The sequence below is a fragment of the Myxocyprinus asiaticus genome, chromosome 2 (genome assembly GCF_019703515.2).
Source record: "Myxocyprinus asiaticus isolate MX2 ecotype Aquarium Trade chromosome 2, UBuf_Myxa_2, whole genome shotgun sequence".
NCBI lineage: Eukaryota > Metazoa > Chordata > Actinopteri > Cypriniformes > Catostomidae > Myxocyprinus > Myxocyprinus asiaticus.
Window position 1 is genome coordinate 21,892,349 of NC_059345.1, and position 21,690 is coordinate 21,914,038.

The 21,690-nt window shown below is 38.3% G+C and overlaps 1 protein-coding gene across 4 annotated transcripts in view; it reads left to right on the forward strand.

Moving 5' to 3' along the window:
* Positions 1–21,690, forward strand: part of LOC127455100 (lysine-specific demethylase 6B-like) — a 124,400-nt gene that overhangs the window by 40,610 nt on the left and 62,100 nt on the right. For 2 of the 4 annotated variants that reach the window (XM_051722693.1, XM_051722723.1), the window contains exon 1: positions 1,858–1,876. The exons of the other annotated variants lie outside the window; for them this stretch is intronic. The gene's annotated coding sequence lies outside the window, so the exon portion shown is untranslated. Of the gene's footprint in view, positions 1–1,857; positions 1,877–21,690 lie in introns of those variants that run through there. 4 annotated transcript variants of the gene reach the window in all.

Consider the following 21,690-nt stretch of genomic DNA (forward strand, 5'->3'; position numbering starts at 1 on the left):
CACATTGCTGTTGGGTGACTTTATGCCACTCCTGGCGCAAAAGTTCAAGCACCTTGGCTTTGTAAAATGTTCACTTTTTGTGGATAGTTCAATTAGACACACCTTTACAGGTATACATTGTTTCTTAGTGGACTTTTTTAATGATATGGTCAAATGTGCAGATTAAATTCATATCAAGCTTTATTGGCAAGATAAACTTAAGTGTACATTGCCAATGCATTGTAAGACAGATATAGAACAAATTGAATACTGAAGTTTAATTTGTTAAGGTTTAAAATCTCAAAACTACTAGTTTCTCTGGCTGCTGTTCAGTCTCTATCTTGCACACTATGAGTATCTCTCGTGTGGTTTCACTTTTGACACTGGTTCAGATGACAGTGAGAGAGTGTTTTCGAGTGATGCAAAGAGATACGGTAGCTTGCCCGTATCTCTCCCACACCTGGCTCATCGCTTGCGGGTGAAGTCTCCATTCTCCGTAAAGTAAATCCACTCTCGTGTTTATTATGCCCGAGACATGCGTCGTGCGAAATGAATAAGCTGGCACAGCTCCACACAATCAGTTTCTGTGCTGTGCTAGGATGTGCCATTGAGCGTGTATCTCCTGGAAATTTATATATGGCAGTTTTGGCCACAGGAAGTGAGGAAAACATTAGTGAAGTTTAAGGAAGTTAAAAAACGGTTACTGCATGAATTGCGTTAAAAAAAAAATTTTACACGTTAAACAGTGAACTATAAATCTCATTAAATTTCCCAGGCTTACTTATTTATATATAGTATGCTGGAGGCAGATTTTATGCATATCATTGGGTCACTGAGTTCTTCTGAAAAAGTGATGTGGATCAGGTTACATAACACAAATCAGCACTTTTCTCAAACACACACACACACATGCAGCCACACATGTATACAACTTTGTTATGAACTGTAATCATTTACATTTCAAAGAAGAAAAAGTTAAATCTCTTTTGCCAAGTCTCAATTTCTATGTACTTGACAGTAACATTAAACATAAACCCTCCCACATACATCCTCTCAAACATGCTGAGTGTTACAAATCCAAAATGCAACTAGCTTTGGTCCAAGAGGGTCTCGCGCACACACACACACACACACACACACACACACACACAGACAAGCTGGGCTTCCACCCTGGTATTTTTATGCACATTTTGGGATACCGCATTAAAAACTGCTGGATGGAAACACCAAGATGCGAATACAATTTCCAAAATGCGCATAAAAAACGTATACGCTCGCATGATAAATGTTTTATTCGATAAGAAGAATTGCGCAAAAACTATAACATAAACACATTTCCCGAATAAACTCTTATTTAATTTATTAGGAATACAAGATGTGCATCAAAATGTCATGTGACTGAATACATTTTTCATAACTAAACTAATTAGAGGGCCAATCATCGCATCTGAAATGTTGCTCTAGTCATCCTGAAATAACGGTGTCCAGAAAATCCAAAGCTTGCGTAGACTTTGCAGAGCCAATAAGTTGAATACAAACTTGAGCTGTGCCAAAGAGCAGGTTTATTGACACACACACATATATATATATATACTGACACTTAAAATATATTATAGATCTGCTTGTAGCTCCGATTGCAATCAAACAAGCAAGTATAACCCCCACACCCTTGAGCTTTACCAATCCCCTGTTTGGATCTCCTTTTTTTGTTTTTTTTTCTCTGTATTCCTAAAGAGCATACATACAGTGCAGCCCTCTCTCTCTCTCTCTCTTTCTGCTCCTCCTCCCCCAGCTCACTCACTCACTGCTCCAGAAAGAAAGAGAAGGAGAATGAAGGAGAGAGAAACAGATAGAGAAGGCAACAGGAAGAGGAAGAGTGGAGAGAGCAGCTTCACAGGTGAGACAGGATGGCAATTATCAATTTTGAGACTGAAGGATGTGCAGTTGTGTGTGTGTGTTTGTGTGTGTGTGTGTGTTTGTGTGTATGTGCAGCATTTATAACTTATAGATACTTATACAGACTAAGTGACAGTTTAGGAGACTAGCCTAAATCTACACTTTTTTTCAGTTTGATTTCATTCACTGATTCATTTACAGACTGACAGTACTCAGCAGTAGATTGATAGACTTGCAGCAGCATGATTTATCTACAGAATATTATAGGATACTAATCAAAGGGCATATGTGTATGTTGTACTCAAAGAGATGTCAGTTTGCTCAATAATGAAACAATTAAAGGGAACTTGTGACTAGGGGGTTCATTGTCCATCTGTCTGTCAGTCCTTTGTGTGAAACTGTAAAAGTGATGAGAGAATGAAAAACTTTTTTTCTCTCTTGTCTTTTCTGGAACAAAAATCTTGCTGGACTTAGTTTATTTGAATGTTAATGTTATGAGAGACAAACTTAACAAAAAATAGATTCTTTGTCTTACTGTGATCTCACTCTCTGTATGACCACACTACTGCTTTTGTTTTTCTCTGAACTGTGTGTGTGTGTGTGTGTGTGTGTGTGTGTGTCTACGTGCACACTAACTGCTATGACAGGCCATTATTTGACTGCTTTGCTTATCATATTGCATCTCACAGAGCGAGAGAGAGAGCTGAAAGGAGTGAAAATGAGTGTCTAAAGCCAGAAAAGGAAGGGAAAAAAAATTGGGTGTAGAAAAGTGTGTGTGTGTGTGTGTGTGTGTGTGTGTGTTTGCATGTATATATCTATTTGTGCCTGTGTGTAATAAAGCTCTCTGAAGGACGGGATCTCTGCAGATTGACTGGAGGCATGTGAATTACAGAAGACAGGCTACATGTGTAACGTCTCTTTGATCTGTCTGCTCTCACATTCCCTCCCTCTCTCAGGTGACTGATTCCCCCCTCCTCGATTTTCCTCGAAACTGTCTGAGATTCATTCTGCCCCTCTTTGTCTCTCTCCGTCTGGCTCTTTGTTCAACAGTAGCTAAAGTATAGTTGTGTGGAGAGAATGTTCTGTCTCTCACTTCCTGTCTGTTTCTGCCTTTCTTGTTTGTATGGTACATTTTACATCAGTATGTGTTAAAGGCAGATATTCTTCCAGATGAGCTATGTGCAGAGCTCACCGGAGTCCTTGAGTTCAGAATTGTTGGATTTCTTATACATTCAGACACACAAGAAACAGAATGCTCTTATTTTCTAGCAGCTGCCATTCAATCAAGTTTGATGAAACTCCAGAAGAAAATTGTATTTTTTAGTAGCTCCGGAGAGCTCATTTAGGTTGCATTTAAATGAAAAATCTGTCTTACTTTAAGGCCAAAGTATGCATTGCTTTTCCGCATACCGCTATGTCTTACGCAAAGTGCACATGACTAAAATTTTGTCATCAGCACAGTACACGCAGACTGTCCACAGCCTGCCCAGTTTTTCTAGACTCTCAGACAGTCCGCGTTTGTGCTTCGTCTGTGCATTCGCCTGCCGTTGACTGTACTAAAGAGTATCACAAAGCAGTCAAAGTGTGCATACGTTGAAGGCATCTGTATAGGTTCGCGTTTAAAATATACTTTAAAATAGAAGATAAAATAAACTATCAAAATAAAATATAAGAGTATTTATCAAAATGAAAGTATATTTTCATAATATAATTTAAAAATAGCATTTGAGGATACTTTGAAAGGCTTGAGCGTGCGACCGTGCAGACGGAAAAGAAAAGTATGCCCAAGCCTTTACCCTCCCTCATGTCGTTCCAAACCCATATGAATTTCTTTCTGAGGTGGAACACAAATGTAGAAATTAGGCAGAATGTTCACACTGCTCTTTTCCATACAATGAAAGTGAATGGGGTGGGATGGCATCAAGATCCAAAAATGACAACAAAAAAAAGCACCAAAGGTTTCATTAAAGTTGTTCATATGACTTGTGCGCTATTGTGGCAGCGGGGGCGTGGTAGACCGTCCATCCGGAGAGAGAGAAAGCGTTAAGGGCGCTTGCACCTGAGCTAGATTATGTGTAACACCTGTCTCTAATTCCAGTGAGCATGGGGAGAGCGGCATATAAGCAGCCACACCACCAGCAGAGAGGGTGAGAGAGTCTGGCACAAAGAAGGCCACGGTGCTCCTGAAGCTGTTTAACCTGTTATGTTTATGAAGCTGATGTGTTTAATTGACTACGTGTTTATGAAGCTGATGTGTTAAATGCCTACGTGCCTGTGAAGCTGATGAGTTTGTGAAGTTGTATAGCACTGAAGTGGCCTGTTAAAAGTCCTACCTGAGCCAGGAAAAAACCTGCTGCTTCTGTTCTCCTTCCCACCTGTTGTGAAGCTGTTTTACAGCTATATTCCAAGTATTCTGAAGCTCTATGATAGCTTTGTGTGAGGAACAGTCTGAAATTCAAGTAATTGTTTTGCTGAAAATCGACACGCCAAATTTTAGAGAAGAGTAAACAATAACTTTGTCTCAGATGTTTCACCTAAAATTCCAGTAAGAACTTTATAGTAAGATTAAAGAGGTATATAAAATAAACATGGCATTGCTCAGATAAGGAAGAATTTGATGAGAACTGTTTATTTTTAGATCATTTTATTGCAGGCTTGGGAACCTTGGCAGATCTGAGCACAGTTTGGGACATTGTTGTGAGATATCTTCAGAAACCGAGAAAGAGAAGACACATGTGAGATTTGAGAAGCTAGAACAAAAGTCTCCATTTGCTTTCCATTTAATCTCATTACTGTCTAGGTGAAACAATTGAGATCACATTTGTCATTTTTCTGTCCATTGAGATGGATTATGAACTTGAAAAATTGTTTTTTTTTTATTTTTTATTCCCTTTTCTCTTTTAGATAAAATTATTAGCTGTAATTGGAAGAGAGTTTGAAAATAGGGCAACATTTGTGTGTGTTTTGGTGTTAGAACACCTGTCAGCTGTTTCCAGGTAAGTGAGTGTAGTATGCTGGCACTAGTGTTTGTGTGTGTGGTTTGGTGTCAACGTACTGCGCCTGTCTGCTAATCCCAGTGGGGGCAGAGAGTATTCTGTTGGTAAAAATAAGGTGCGCTGCCTGAAAGCACTCTCTTTTCCTTCTTTTCAAACTGTCAACAGATGACTTTACCCTCACGTGTAAACATACCAAGTATCTGTCTCTCGCTCTGTGTCTCTGTTTCATTAGTTATACTGTGCTGTAGCTGCTGTCCTCTGCACATATAGTGGCCTGAATCACTCCCACACACTTACCTGGAATATTGTGCAATTTATCACACACACAGGCACTGCCTGAAACCGTTTCAAGTCTTTTGCGACTGTTTTATCTAGACCTGTGTTAACCTGCACACCCCCTCATGTAGAGCCCCTTCTATCTGTATATGTTCAGTGTGTGTGGGTGTTTCACCTATGTGTCTTTGTGTGCACTGGTTTATTGTCTGTTTCTCTGTATGCATGTGTGCATTGGCTGTGTGCACAGACTGTTTGGCCAGCAGAAAGAGAACGGTATATAGAATGTCAGTCTATTGGCAGTAGCTGAATGCCAAAGTTACAAATACTATCACATGAATGCACAGTCACACAGCAGACAGAGCTCCAAATATAACATAAGCCACGTGTCTATGTCAAATTTTAACCTCTCTGTGTATTGTTTACATTTGCTCTGACAGGGGGTTAGCTGTGCCATTTTAAATTGGTTCTTTCTTAGCTGTGTTATATTGAAGCAAAAAGGTACGAGAGTCTGTCCTATATTGTGAATATTATAGCAAAAGCCCATTAGCATGTAAACTAAGATTAATAGTTGACCTCCAAGGGTGTTGTGCAGTTATATAAAAAGTAGCTAGGTGAACAGGGGTGTTGCATCATGGCTGTGACTATATTGTGTATTTTAGAAACGTTGGAATGTTGTATGGACCAGTCAGCATCCACAATCAGAACTATCCGTTGAATAAGTAAAGGCTTTGAGCATGTGAAATTACTTCAAACCCTGCAACACTGCAGATAATGCAGCTTTGAAGTTTGTATTTTTTTAATTTAGCCAAAAAGTTATGAAATGTCTGTAATGTACACTATATGGTCAAAAGCTTGTGGACACCCCCTTTTAATTAATATGTTTGGCTATTCCATTAATTCCAGTGAAGATAAATCTTTATGCTACAGCACACAATAAAGAATTCCAACTTTGTGGCAACAGTTTGGGGAGGGTCCTTTTCTGTTCCATCAATAAATGCCCTTGGAAGTACTTGACTGGCCTGCACAAAGCCCAGTCCTGAACCTCACTGAACACCTTTGGGTTGAATTGGATGCCGACTGCGAGCCAGAGTCCATCACTCAACATCACTGACCTCACTGAAGCTCTTGTGTCTGAATGGGAGCAAATCCATGCAGCTTTAGTCCAACATCAAGTGGAAAGACTTTTCAGAAGAACGTAAGAAGCAGCAAAGAGTGGGATTAATTCCTATGGTTTTGAAATTAAATGTTCAACAAGCACATGTGAATTTTGGTGTTCAGGTGTCCACAAACTTTTGGGCACATAGTGAATTATGTGGCCCGTCATGTAAATGCAATGGCAGTGGATTGTGCCTTCTTTCAAAGATTAAAAATGTCCCAAAAGTATCATAAAAGTTGTAGTAGCTCAAGACTTCTGAAGACATATGGTAGGTTTTGGTGAGAAACACCAGGATTTTGCTGAAAAATTACTTGACCCTTGTGCGACCTTCGGGACATTTTTGTCTTTTTCGTTTTAGTTTTTTCGATCATTTTGGCTGTGTTAATGCCAACGGCATAAATTTAGCCAAAGGTGTGTATTTTGGGGAGAATTTTGATATTTCAACCTCAGTTCCTAAAATACATCTATAATACACTGTGTACACAAAATAGTTACAGTCAGGAACTTCAGGACATAAATGTCCTCATTTAAACCCATTAAAACTGAGATATTTGTTCCCAGTGCCGTTAAAGCATAAAATTATGAATTCTATTATATTATACTTTCATTCTGGATATAATATTAATATTATTAATAATATTAATATATAATATTTTTATGGCAGTTTTTTGACATCTAAAGTCCTGAGTGATTTTTGTCCTCTAAGGTCCTGAATGTGAGTTTTTTTTTTAATCTGACACTGCACAAAAAATAATAATGCATCAAAATCAATGTTGTTTCTAATCATTGACATATTCCAGACTGTGATAATCCCAATAATAATAAACATTTCCATTAGCATTAAGTATATGGAAAATATATATATAATTTTTTTTTCTTCATAAAAAACAGCAGTGACATTATATAAACAAACTGGCATTTAAAGGGTTAAAATCCTGAAAATGAATGAATATTTGGTAGTTATGGTCAGGACTGATGTTGGTTAAAAAAATGTACTCATTGAAAGTGTAAAATAATATTCATATATAATATTATTATGGCAGTTTTTTGACATGGACATTTTTGTCCTCTAAGGACCTCTGAGTAAGTTTTTATTGACGCACAAGGGCTAAAAAGCTTGTATTAGTTGTAAGTTCATAAAACTTTAGAATTTTCTTTAATTTTGTGAATGTATCGGCCATGTATTCATTGTTTTATATATTATTCCTTACATATTTCTTTGCTTGGAGCTGTTGCATGTATTGTTTGTGTTTACTGGATGTTTGTTAGTTGTGTCCTGTTTCGCCTGCCACTAAAATTGGCCTTATGACAACCATGTCATTAGTAATAACCTCATAAGCTGGAGGTGGAGCTACAGGGGGTCGTGTGGGAGGAGTTTGTATTGTCAGAGACTCTTAAGAGGTCATGAGGGATTTGGGGGTGGGGTAAGGATAAAGGGGGCACCACATGAGATATAGAGCATCTTGAAAAGGCAGTTGTAGGGGAGTGTTTTGTCAGGCAGTGGATCCATCATTAGTTTGTATCCACAGTAGCATACTAATTCTGGTAAAATACACATAATCATACTGTCAATACACAGTGCTTGTGTAACTGCACATTTCATATTTATGTATAGAATGCTGAATATATCACATGAAGCATGACAGTTGTAAAAGTTCCCTGTAAACACACGCACACAAGTCTCCTGTTCCTCTTCTTTCAACACAACCCCACTGCTCTAATTTTTACTGATAGCATGCAAGTGTGCCATCAATTACACACTTTCTTCCATCTTATGCACACAACCCCCTGCCTCTCTCTCTCTCTCTCTCTCTCTCTCTCTGTCCCCTGTGTTGTTGGTGTCTGGGGGTGAGGGCCCTATTAGTGCCTCTGTCTGGAGCCTGGAGAAACCCTACACCCGACAGAGACAGAGAGACAGGGCAGGAGAAAAAGGGGGAAATGGGGTAACTTGATCTCTTTGGTTTGTCTTTTCAATGCAGAGGTCACTTGCCCAGGCACAAAACATTAATCCTCGTACACACATATGCACACACAGACTCATAAACACCCATTTGTCCTAAAATCCCTGAGCAGCAACATCCAATGTGATGATGTAATTCCCAGCAACAGTACACAGACATTATTGGCACTGCCATCATGGAAATGCCGCCTATGTAATTATGGGTGGTTCCTGTTAAAGGAAAAAACGGCTTCTGGCAGCTCTATACCCTCCGGCACAAACATATCATGGAAGAGAGAGATAAAGAGAGGGAGAAAGCAGACAAACAGTGCTTGTCTGTGTTTCATATTGAAATCATGGAATCTGTCTCGAGGCAGTGAATTCATTTTCCAGTTATTTACTGGTTTAACATTCGCTTACAATTCAAGTGAATTATAAGACTAATTATCATACTATTGTATTATGCTATTATTAATATTATCATCATCATTTTAATTCTTTATCACTTATTATTGACAGAGAAAATAGAGAAGAGACAAAAAGTATTGTGTAGGAGGGAAACAGGCTCCTTGAACTCGAACCTTCATTGCCCACATATGCATCACAGCTTAAAGGGGCAAATACCATAAACATCTCCTGCACTTTGGGGTGTGTGGTATTTAAGTGCAAAAACTTGCATCTTATTCACCAACCACCCACCTTCCAGTTTACCCAGGTGCTAAATGTGCTGAAATATATTTAAATGAGTATTTAAATAAACTCATTGTCATTCCTTTCAGCGCAAGTGCACCTTCTTTCTATCTTATCACAGATTGTGCCTTATTTACAAAACTCACCGCTATTTGCCTGGTGGAATTGATCATGGCAGCTGTAAGTGATCAAATGAGGGAGAAGAGTGTTGAAACTGGTCACATATCTATACTTGGAGTGCAGTTGAGTGCACTTTCTGCATTTCAAAGTGCTGATTTAGGTGCCTGAACTGCAATGGTGGAGCACTGTGTACAGTCCCAGTAAAGTAGTCTTGTGCATCCTCCACAACCTCAACACTGACCTGAAAGATGGGGAATTGTGTCACACAGTTTGCATTCAGCAATAAATTATTGGGTGTTTTTGCTGCACTACCTGATTTGCAAAACCAAATCCAATTTACCAATTTCAATACCACATAAAAAAATAGGCAATGTTATTCTAAACACTCTTTAAGCCAATTTAACAAGTTAAATATCAATGTAAATAATACGTAAATGAAACAATTTCCTTCAAGTGTTTCTCAGTTAAGTAAACATTGCTTCAAAGTACTTGGACCCTATGAAATCTGTTTTTATTTTTTTCTTATTTGTGTTTGAGCTTTTCCAGAATTCTGTGTTTTCCATTCCATGTTTTAATGTTTAATTAATTACATCATCATCAAAATGGTGTCTAATTGAATTAATTCATAAAACTTTAATCAAATCAAAACGACAATTGTGTTGCATTTGTGAAGTGCTGCATGGCTGATATTGTGCAGATGCTGCAGGGTGGCATGTCTGTCTTGCATGGCCTGGTGATCCCCTTTTAGCCGTAGGTTTTCCTGAATGTGCATCCCCTGCGTGTGGCCTGGCCCTGGGCCAGAGCTGCAGCCTGCACTGCCTGTGCCAAGAGTCCCTGGAGGCTTTAAGGGACAAAGCTGGTCTCCATCCAGCTCTCTTAACCCCCAAACGCTGGCACTGCACAAGCTTTATCTGTGCCTCTCACACTAGCTCTTCTTTGATATAATTTCACTTTGATTGCCGACTCTATAACCAACTCATACAACCCTTCACACGCACTCTATTACACAAACACACGCTCTGCTGCAGCTGTAGTGGCCGCTGTGTGGCAGTGTGTGTGTCTTGCGCGGTGTGTGGCCTCACATCAAACCCATAAGTATTTTAGTTAATGAATTCTTCGCCCTCACTGTATGCCCGTCTGAATGGTACCAGCATCTAAGCTCCAGTACCGCCCCGTGCACCACCCACAGCGAGCCCCAGAGAGAGGGAGAGGGAGATATGCTGGCTGGGGAGCTCAGGGTGGTTCTGGTCATGTGTGGTCCTCCATGGTGTTTTAATTAGGTTCTTCTCACTCAGATGGATCATTAGCTATAATGAGTGTAAACCACAGAAACACACACACATGTAATGGACACACGTATATGCCCATACGCCCCTTAAAAGTGGATTTTTAAAGAGACTCGTACAAGCAAACTGAAGTACATACTAAAACTCTTCTGTTTCTTCTATGTATGTACACAACATTTCAACAGTTTACATTCCTGTTCTGAATTGTGTGTTTGGGTGTGTAAATTACGAAGTTCTTTCTCTCATCAGTATCTCTGTATTGAATTGATTCATTTTGGAATCTGTGATTTACACATCTGTGTGTGTGTGTGTGTGTGTTTACTTTGGGGACAAAACTATACCCAGAAGTTAGCTAAATCTGACAGAACCTCCCATTTTTATAGGTTAAAGTCATTAATAACTCAAGTAAATATTTGTTATTATTATATTATTCTAAAACTGCAAATGGATTTTTAATTTTATTAGGTCTAGGAGTTAGTTAAATCTGTAGTATTTATCTTTATATAAAAACATCTGTGGTGTGTGTGTGTGTGTGTGTGTGTGTGTGTGTGTACACGTTAGGGTTCCCGCGGATCCTTAAAAGTCTTAAAATGTCTTAAATTCAGTTTTCCGAAATGTAAGATTTAAAGAGGTCTTAAATTTGGCGGTGGAAAGACAGGAATCGTGATATGACCTAAAGTGATTATCAAACTTCAAAAGAATATGATTTAATTAAATAAATGCATGCACTGCGTCCTTCAGAGTGAAAACACGGCACTGTTGTATTTCTCCAAGCACACGGGGGCTTGAGAGTGTTTCTAGCTGTTGCAGAGCAGTTCACAATCATTAAGCCATATCGGAAATTTATGACAAGCAATCACTAATGATCAAATGTTGATGATGATGGTATAGTGTTGAGGAAATATGACAATTGTTTATATTGTAATAAGTTGTAGATTATTGTAGGAGTGCACATTTTATTCTGCCATATCATATCAGATCAGCAAAATCCAATATTGTACCTAAATCCAATACCTCTAAATTGTATTTATTTATATAATGGTACATAAACCAATTATAATGTGAGATATTTGTGGAAAACGTGTGAGTATTTTAAACTTTTATTAGATATAGTGGGTTTGTTTTGGTATGGGGATACAGTATTCATTTTATCTGTTATGGTCTTGGAAAAAGTTCTTAAAAAGTCTTACATTTGATTTTAAAAACTCTGCAGCAACCCTGATACATATACAAAAACTTTTAAGACACTGTGAACTTGCATGACCTATGTCCAGACTCATCCAGACATCCCCCCAATGCAGTGAAATCCCCACTCACATTCAACCCTCAGCACAACATTATACATACACAGATTCCAGCAGTCACCATCTCTTCTCTCTCACTCAACACAGACTCCAACAAAACTCATGCTTTAATTGTGGAGTGTAACATGATGAGTTGTACTACATAGTGTTTGTTGTGATTGTGTGTGTGTTTTTAAGTGGAGTTTTGGACACTAAGACCCTTAAGCAGCAACATACACCTTAGCTATAACATCCTCAAAGGTAAAATTTATCCATAAATAAAGTTAAAAAAAACAACAAAAAAACAATATATATATATATATATATATATATATATATTAGCCTCTAATAGTTATGATTAAAACAATAAAAGCTAGATAAGTGTGTTTGTTTGTGTGTGTGTGTGTGTGTGACACATGGTAGAAGTGGATTTAATCTTTCTAATTCTGTGGTATGTTTGATGTCAAAGTGAAGCCAAGTGTAAAAAAACTTCCAAGACACTTGAGAGCCTGTCTGTCTCTCTCACGTTATCTGTAGACAGACAGGATCTGTATTGGGGTGGAGATTAGACAGGCCGACGGCCCCTCGGGGCCCGCTGTGGGAGGAACACGTGTTTCTCTGTCCAATAGAAGGCAGTGGCACCACAGTGTTTTTCAGTGGTTTGATGGATTTGGACTAATGTTACTCAGTCTCTGGTTAGTGTGTTTTTCTGTGAGTCTTTCCTACACTTTCTTTTTCTTTTCCGCTCTATTTTTACATTTTTGGCAGCCCTTTAAATCCAAAAGGTGACTCAATCTCTCTGTATGGGCCAAAACCACTGTGTGTGTGTGTGTGTTTGTACTGTACACAAAAGCATGAGTTGAATGTAAACAACAGCAAAATATATACATGTGTATACACAAAAACTCCCTGAACCCTTAGGAAAGTGTGTATACAGTACATATGCGTGTTTGTGTGTGTGTGTCAGGACTCACGTGCTGAGGCATACACAGACCAGCTGCATGTGGTTTGCATTTGTGTATTTGACCCTTTTTTCCCTTCCTCTCTCTCTCTCTGTCTCTCATCTTATTTGGACTTGTTGCCTTGCCTTTTCTGACATCCAACAGCTATCAAAGCACTGACCAATAATCCCAACACACACACACAAATGACACATTTAGAGGCATTCAGATACTTACCCTTTTGTGTGCGAGCTAAAAAAAATCCAAATGCACGTTCCTGTTCACCTTCGTGTGTGTGTGCTGTTTTGTTTAAGCGTGAGCTGTCTGTAGCTGACTCAGCTTATAGTAAGCACTTAATAGGGTCTGTAGGACAGATCCGACTGCAGTTTATTAGGTCTGTGTGCTTTCAGGGTGCACGTTCTGACTGTTTTCAGACTCAAGACTGAAGATTCTTAAGGGGGAATTCAATGAGAATTAATTGTGTCTGCTGATAGTGTTGTTTAAGCCTAGCACACACTACACGACTCAAGCTCGTCGCCTTTGATGTTTTGAGTCAGCAACTAGTCTGCAAATTGTCGTTTCGCAGCACATGTCCTTCGCCGCCGGTCATATATTGTGCACACTTCTGAGACTTGCTCCAACAAGTCGCAGATGCTATGACAGATTTAAAAAATCTGTTGTATTTGAAAACATGTTTGGCTGACGGATAGTCAGGTGTGCGCACTGTCACAATGAGCAAGAGTCCGGCAATGAGTTACAGCCAATGAAATATAGACAGAGCGCAAGAGGAGAGCAATGCACTGGGAAGCAGGAGACAAAAATACAATAATTAGAAAATACAGTAAAACATCAAACTGATACCCACATCTTCCTACTCTGTCATCAGTGCATAAACTCTCCCATTGCTATGTACTTGAGTTTCTGATTTCTGAATAGACGCGGCACACCTAGGCTGCGATCAGTCGTGTAGTGTGCACACCAACACCACCGTAAACAAAAGAACTGTGAGTTGTTAAAGGCCAAAAATGAAAGGCTGAGCACTCAACCATGCGAGAGATGGAACGACACGTAGAAAAATGAAGTGCACCCTAGCAAGTATATAAATGTGCGCAGAATGCCAACTGCGAGTCTTGTAGTATGCACAAAGCTTTCTTTTTCTGTGCTTCTGTAGTGCTGGATTCACTCAAGGAATTTGTATTATTGTAAACAAAATTAGGGCTAAACGCAATATTCACGGATACTCTGAGTGCTAGGTTATGGAGGATGCAGCAGACTACGGCAATCTGGCATACTTTAATGGGACTAGATTGTTTCACCACTGTGATACTGGCACTCTTTAAATTGCCAAAAGTTTGCTAGACTGCATGGCGTGACTGGATATATGCCCGGTCATATCACTCTTTTAGTACATCATTTGATCATCATTTGATAAATTACTGCTGCTATGATCACTAGAAAATGTACACAAATATCTATTTTAAATAAAGTCCACTTCCCGCCCACTTTCTGTGAGCAGTAATAGGACAATGTTAATTGTGCCAGGCAAATAGTGGTGAGGCGCTACCTATGTTAAGCGCTATTTTTACAGAAAGGAGGCGTCTTTTGGCTGCAAAGAATGGCAATGTATTCATTTAAATAAGTCTTGTGCAGTGACTACACCAGTGCAGCTAGCACAGGGTTAAAGTGAACTGCAGTTTGTTAGCGAGTATGTAAAATATGTACTGTATGTGTGTAGGTGTACGTTTAGTTGAAGACATGCATACTGTCTACACATGATCACAGATGTCCAGATGTGAACTTTTGAAAAGTTCTTACAATTACATTTACATATGTCTCTTACATTCATCCTACACATACACACATACATAGGCACACACACTTTTAAAGTATCTTGGCAAGCTGTGGAACAGGGCCAGAGGGTAAATGTGAAAAGTCAAAAGGTTGAGTTGGCCACCTGAAAAGCCGGGTCAAAGAGGTTGCCTTCATAAAGGTCAGAGTTCATTCTGCCCTGTCCTGCTTCTGCATGTGCTCTGAGCAGGTGTCCTAGCAACAAAACCAAAGTGTTTGCTGAGTAAATACGCAACCGGGCACGCTAGCCCAAACTCACCCGCACACACAGACTTTCATGTTCATGATTACGGTGGGTCGAGATGTGGTGGAAATGTGGAGCAGATTTTCCAAGAAGTTTTCTTCCTCACTACTTTTCCATCCATGTGAGGTCAGAATAAATCTTTGTGTGTGTGATCTTGCCAAAGGAAAACGGGGAGCTGTTGGGACAGAGGTGCAAAGGTGCTTGAACTCTTGTTCTGTTTATTTTTATAAAGCACTTAGACTTAAGCAATGTCATATATGGACAAACTTATTCATGGAAGAGGCGCACAAAAGTTGGTAGTTTGCAAGGTATATCTCTGATGTATTATGTGCATTCACTGATATTCATATTAATTCATATATTAATTTCCAACTTGTTGAGACAGAGAGAGGGAAGTCTAAAGGCCAAAGTATATTTTGGTTTTCCGCATGCAGAAACATACATACACAGTGTGGAAGGCAAGAAACATACTCTGCGCAAGAGCAGGTATGCAAACGTGAATGCTTGGTCAATGCATTGCAAGCTCGTCCCATTGTGCATATTTAATATGCGTTCGTTTGTTAGTTTGGCGGTAACAAACCTCGTACGTAATGGGGTCGATAAGAATTACCATCAAATGTCCTGCCATTAAATATTCAGGTAGCTAAAGATGTAGATATTTCAATTAATTGTAACTAACTTTCACAGCAGATTCTGTTCAAAGAGTTGTTCCGCCATAACAGGAATGACCTGAAAATGAAAATCTACCGTAGAAGATTACACTAATGCCTGCAATAGCACCCTTTATGGCAATACTGAGATTGCGGTGCGCACTTGCATGACATTATGAATCATGAAATCAAGCTTGCTTAGCTAAGCATTTGCTTTCATTTACTTTACAATAAGGTTGTATTCATTCAAATTAGGGACGCTCCGATCAGGATTTTTACAGCCAATCACCGATCTTCTTGTCACCTGATTGGCCGATACCGATCATTTCACCTTCAGGTCACAACTGGCTATATGTAAGCTTTCTTCATACTGTCACTATTAATTGAATTGTCCTCTTCCCAGTAATATCACTTTGCCTAGTTTTTGCTGACAAAAAAAGTTTAAACATTTTTAAAGGCTTATTAAAAAAGCTTTTTCATTGTCATTATTTCATAAAATTAGTATTATTCCTTATTTTATATTTTTACACAAACTTTTCATATTCACCATACCTCTCCCACTGCATCGTTCTTAACTGCTGAATCAAGTTTGTTGTCTTACAACACTATGCCAATATTCCCCACACTTGCCATGACAGTGCTGCTCAAGTCTTAAAGGAGCTGTGTGTCTTTTGCAACATGAGCGATCGGCCAAATTACCGATCACTGATCGAGTCATAGGATGTGAATATTGGCCGATACCAATCTGTGGCCGATCGATCGGTGCATCCTAGTTAACATTAGTTAAAGGGATAGTTCACCCAAAAATGAAAATTATCGCATCATTTACCGTCATGCCATCCCAGATGTATATGACTTTCTTTCTTCTGCAGAACTCAAACAAAGATTTTTAGAAGAATATCTCAGCTCTATTGGTCCATACAATGCAAGTGAATGGTGACCAGACATTTGAAGCTCCAAAAATCACATAAAGGCAGCATAAAAGTAATCCATAAGACTCCAGTGGTTTAATCCATATCTTCAGAAGCGATATGATAAGTGTAGGTGAAAAACTGAATCAGAATCAGAATCAGAATGAGCTTTATTGCCAAGTATGCTTACACACACAAGGAATTTGTCATGGTAACAAAAGCTTCCAGTGCAAAGAGAATACAAAACAATATACATATACAACATATACATACAAACATTTGAAATATAGATATAAACATATATACATAAACAGTGAAATAAGAATAAAAATAAGATACAACAGATAAATATATAGAGGAAATTACAGTAGGGCAATAATAATGTTGTTCAAATTCAGATGTGAAAGTGAAACTAAACAGGCGCCACATATGACTTTCAGATGTGAAAGTTAAAGACCTGACCAAATCCTGGGGTCAAGAATAATAAAGCTTTGTCCAAGTTTAGCCTAAATTGTGTGACAGAAACGAGTCATTAGAGTGAAGTTTTGCCTGATGTTTTTCTACAGTGTGTGTGTGTGCACTGTTTGAGTAGGTGTGTAAATGCCTTATGCAAAACATGCATATTTATGTCTGCAGGGCAATTTTTTTGTGAGAAGCTGTATACATCTGTATGTTTGTGTGTGGACTTGTGAGTTTTGCCTTCATGGTTTATGTTTGTCTGCTGTAGTTCCTGCTGATGTTTATTTCCGAGCATTTATTTTTCATCTCATAGGCCATGTGAACTAGAGAGAGAGTGTGCATATGTATTTGATTGCATTACTAAAAATATCCTATAAACTCGCTCACCTCCTTCTGCACCCCCTGCTGGATAACCTCCCCCTGCTGTGGATCACTCCACCCTGTCATGAAATGCAGGCTGCTCCTGCTGCACATTCCACATGGCAGAGCAAACCATCTCACTGCAAAACCAGTGTGTGTGGGGGAGGGGGAGGGGGGGGGTTCTTCTTTTATCCCAATAGAGAGTCTTTCTTGCTCTAGACTAAAGTATAGTGTTGTATAGTAAGTTGTTCTTTTCATTTCTGTTGCATGCACACAAGCATGTCTTGTAATTGTGTGCATATGTATGCAGGGTTGGGGAGTAACGAAATACATGTGACGAGAATACATATTTAAAATACAAAATATAAGTAACTGTATTCCACTACAGTTACAATTTAAATAATTGGTATTTAGAATAAAGTTACATTCAAAAAGTATTTTGATTACTGAAGAGATTACTTTGCATTTTATTGTCATTTGTTTCATTTAATATTTAGTCCTTTCAGATGGAAAACATTTACACATATAAATGATGCGATCCAAAGTGCATTTGAACAGCGGTGAAACACTTTCTTATGATGTGTTACATTCATACGAGCAGACAGAGAAGTAAGTTTGAAGTATCTTCAGAATAAATTCAGAATGAAAATATCAAAAAATCCTTAGAACAAGATCTTGTTTTTGAAACAACACTGCATAAGATATTTAGGTTTTTCAGAGAATGTATTTTTAACGTGTGTTTTGTCTTACTGTACTGGCAGAGTTTTTATAGTCAAAACAAGTGAAAAAAATCTGCCAATGCTGAAGAAGTAATCCAAAGTATTTAGAATACGTTACTGACCTTGTGTAATCTAACGGAATACGTTACAAATTACATTTTACAGCATGTATTCTGTAATCTGTAGTGGAATACATTTCAAAAGTAACCCTCCCAACCCTGTATGTATGTAAGAATTAACCAGTATGTGTTTGCTTTTTTAATTCTTTTAAAATTTGAATAAGGTGTATTTGCATATGTTTTTCTTCTGGATGAGTGTGTGTTTGGCCAGCTGTGCAGAGGTACATTCTTGAAGCTCAAGGCAAAGGGAGGGGGGCTTGGAAAACAGCAGACAAATTCCAATTCTCACTCCGAACATGTCCAGGACTAAACTACAAACCCAACAAAACTCACGTGTCTCTCTTGTTTTTCTATATCTATTTCTATATGTCGCTCTGTCTTTCTCTTTGGAACAACAGTTAATTAGTAGGCTTTGAATTGAAAAATATTGCAAAGTAGGTTATTCTATGGATTAATGGACAACATTGTCATAATACTATCATTTTGGTATTGGCGGACTATGATGTCATAATAACATGATACCAGCCCCCACCCCCTTTTGCTCCCACTAGTCTAAATATTCACTATATAACAATAGTGTTAGTAGGTGTTTATGCATTTCTGTGTTTTGTATGTAAGTTTAGCTATGACAAAAGGCCATATAAACACTGTTTACATCTGAAATTAACATCCGTCTCTGTTTATTAGCTCACCCAAGTGGACAGTGATAAATACAGATGTAAACAGGGTCTAATGCTCAATGTGATCTGATCTCTCAAACGACATTCAGAAGTGTTCAGGGACGCATGTGACCACATTGCATTTGTACAGAAACACACTGTGTTCTGATGAGACCCGGACAGACCGGACTGCCTACTCGCCTAACACAGTTTTAAATTTTGCCAGGTATATCAAAACACTTAGAAAAGCAAATGCTTATACATGCACAAGCCTTTACTGAAGATCTTCAGACATCAACATGCAGTGACACGCTGGCATAAAGTGAAATGTGTAGTCTGTGTAGACCCTTACCTCAATCAAATCACCTGAGATAGATGTTAATACCAGGTTTACCAGGTACGAGGAATAGTGCAGTGGGAAATGGCTGTATTTTGCAGTGTATATGTAAAGGTATGCTTGCACACGTACAGTACAAACTGTACCATCAGTGTCATCAAACCAACTGATTCTGGCAAACCTGCACACTGAATTGCACTTATCCTTCACCTCACATTTACAGTGGGAATGTGTGTGTGTGTGTGGGCAGCTTTGGGTGGTTTACGAGGAAAAATGTTTAGGTTACAAACTGGTAGTTACAAGTGTATTATGCTATAAATGTGGTTTATGAGCACATTTCTAGTGTCCCCATAATTCAAATCGTTTAAAAAACACATTTGTTGAAAATGTAAAAATGCTAAAAACGTTTTTTGTGAGGGTTATGTTTAGGGGTAGGGTTAGGGGTAGAATCTATAGTTCGTACAGTATAAAAATCATTATGTCTATGGAGAGTCCTCATAAGGTTAGCCACACCAACATTTACATTCTCAGAGGAAACAATTTTTCATAGAGGAGAGAGACGGGGAGAGAAATATACCAAAGAATGGATGAGTGAAAAAGTGATAATAGAGTTTCTTCCATCACACCCTCATCTCACCCCACTATCTTCATTTTGAACAGATGGGTTGAGGTACCAGATTTTAATGAAAAAGAGTGTGAGGAGTCACATGACCGGTTCTGTCTCTCACACACACACACATACACTCACACACACACACACACACACACACATATTCTCGCTGTGAATGTGAGGTGAAGGTTAAATGCAGTTCAGTGTGCTAGTTTGCCATAATCAGTCGGTTTGATGACACACATAAACACTGATGGTATGTACTGTATGTGTGCCAGGATACCTTTAATCAGTGTGTAATGGCACTCGCATATAGCCATGTAGTTCAGTATAAGGAAAATATCTCAACAAAGGAATCTGCAAAGGAATAACAATAGGCTAAAAGGATTAAACAGAGGAAACACATTGCAGCTTAATACAGTTGTCACTCCTCTTCTGAGTGCTTAATCCTGTTCTGCACACAGAGTTCAGTTATTTACTGGTTATTTACAGGAGTCAACCGCATTCTACAACCTAATTCCTGAAATTATTCAGGTAATGACACTAAAATTTGTATTAAATATGTATTTTGTTTACAGAGCCAAACGCACAACTAGTTGTTTATGCAACTGACAAATGATAATACTAATGTTAATATGGTCAAAAACACCAAACAGGTTGAACTTTTGGCATCCATGATTCTTCTGTCAATCATTGCACATTGCTGGTAGTTGGAGCGACTTCTTTATTGTGTACACACAGGACGACAACTTCACTCCTACAAATAAATGTGGTTGTCACTCCCTGAGTTTCATTACCATAGTTATTAATCAGCTTATAATGATTCTAATGTGTTAACAGTGTTTAAATGAATTGATTGACATTTCCTGAAAAAGTTAACTCTCCATGAAAAGCTCCATACTTGTCAAAGGACTGAAGTGGTGCATTGTGGGATGCATTGTTAGAAATTTGCTGATTGGTAATTGCACACAGCTGTAGCTCATTAAACCTTAATTGCCAATTAATCAGCAGCTCCTAGATGTGTATTTTAAAGGGAATGAGGAATTGGAGATGTTGAAAAGAGGAAATGATTTGTGCTGTGAGTCTTCTTTCCTTTCTTCCTTTCACAGTTTCCTTTCATGTCAGCGCTCTCTCTCTTACCACTCCCTGTCTAACATCTCTCCATCCGCTCCATTAGAAAAGGAAGAACAGGATAAATGGGAGAGGAATTGTGTGTGTGTGTTTGGTGGAAAGGGATTGTGTTTTTTGTAAGAAAGTTCAGGTTTTAAAGGGCTCACATCATGAGAAATCAAATTTTCCTTGATCTTTGGAAAAAAAGATTTCACAGTATTATGAAAATATGTTGTAACATTTGGAGCTCAAAACTTCCTCCTGTGTCTGAAAGACCTTTTATTGAAACTAAGCTGCAAAGACGGTTCGTTTCATACTTTTGCAAGTGTCTGATGTCAGCTAGATGAACAAAACATGACTGTTCACATTCACAGATCAGTTACACCAAGGTATGTCAATTGTCAGAAATGTTCATAATTGATTGTCATTCAAATTGATTGATTGATTAATTGAAAAAATTAATAAAGGATTAACGTTAATACTGCAAAACATGTGGGAGGGTTTCAAATACCATGTCCACATAGTCTTACATTTTTTATTTAAATAATATAGAAATACGTGTATTAGTATTGGGTATTGGTATTTTTCTCACATTTTCTACAATATTTTAATACATGTGGCTATGTTTACTATGAACTTAATTCAGTAATAGCTGTTAATATCAACATGTATATAGATATACAGATAAGACTCTTTCTCCATTAAAACTTTGTGGATCTTGAATTAATCTGATATTACTTTTGACTGAATTAAATCAAATAATAACACACATCTGCATAGCATACCATTACAATGGTCACAGGGGGATTTCAGGTATGCACTGACGTGATTGTCTGTTGGGAATCGGATGATACATGGAGACCGATGGATGAACAGTGCTTGTCAAATTGTACTGTAACACACTATTATGGTATTTGCAGTCAACGTAATCGTTATTTTTAGAGAAAGGCTTTGCAAAGAGGTTGTTATTGAAGTATGGAGATGTGAAAACTACAGTGCATTCAGAAAGTATTCAGACCCCTTCATTTTTTCACATTTTGTTATGTTGCAGCCTTGTGCTATAATGCTTTTAAATAACAACATTTCACATCAATCTACACTC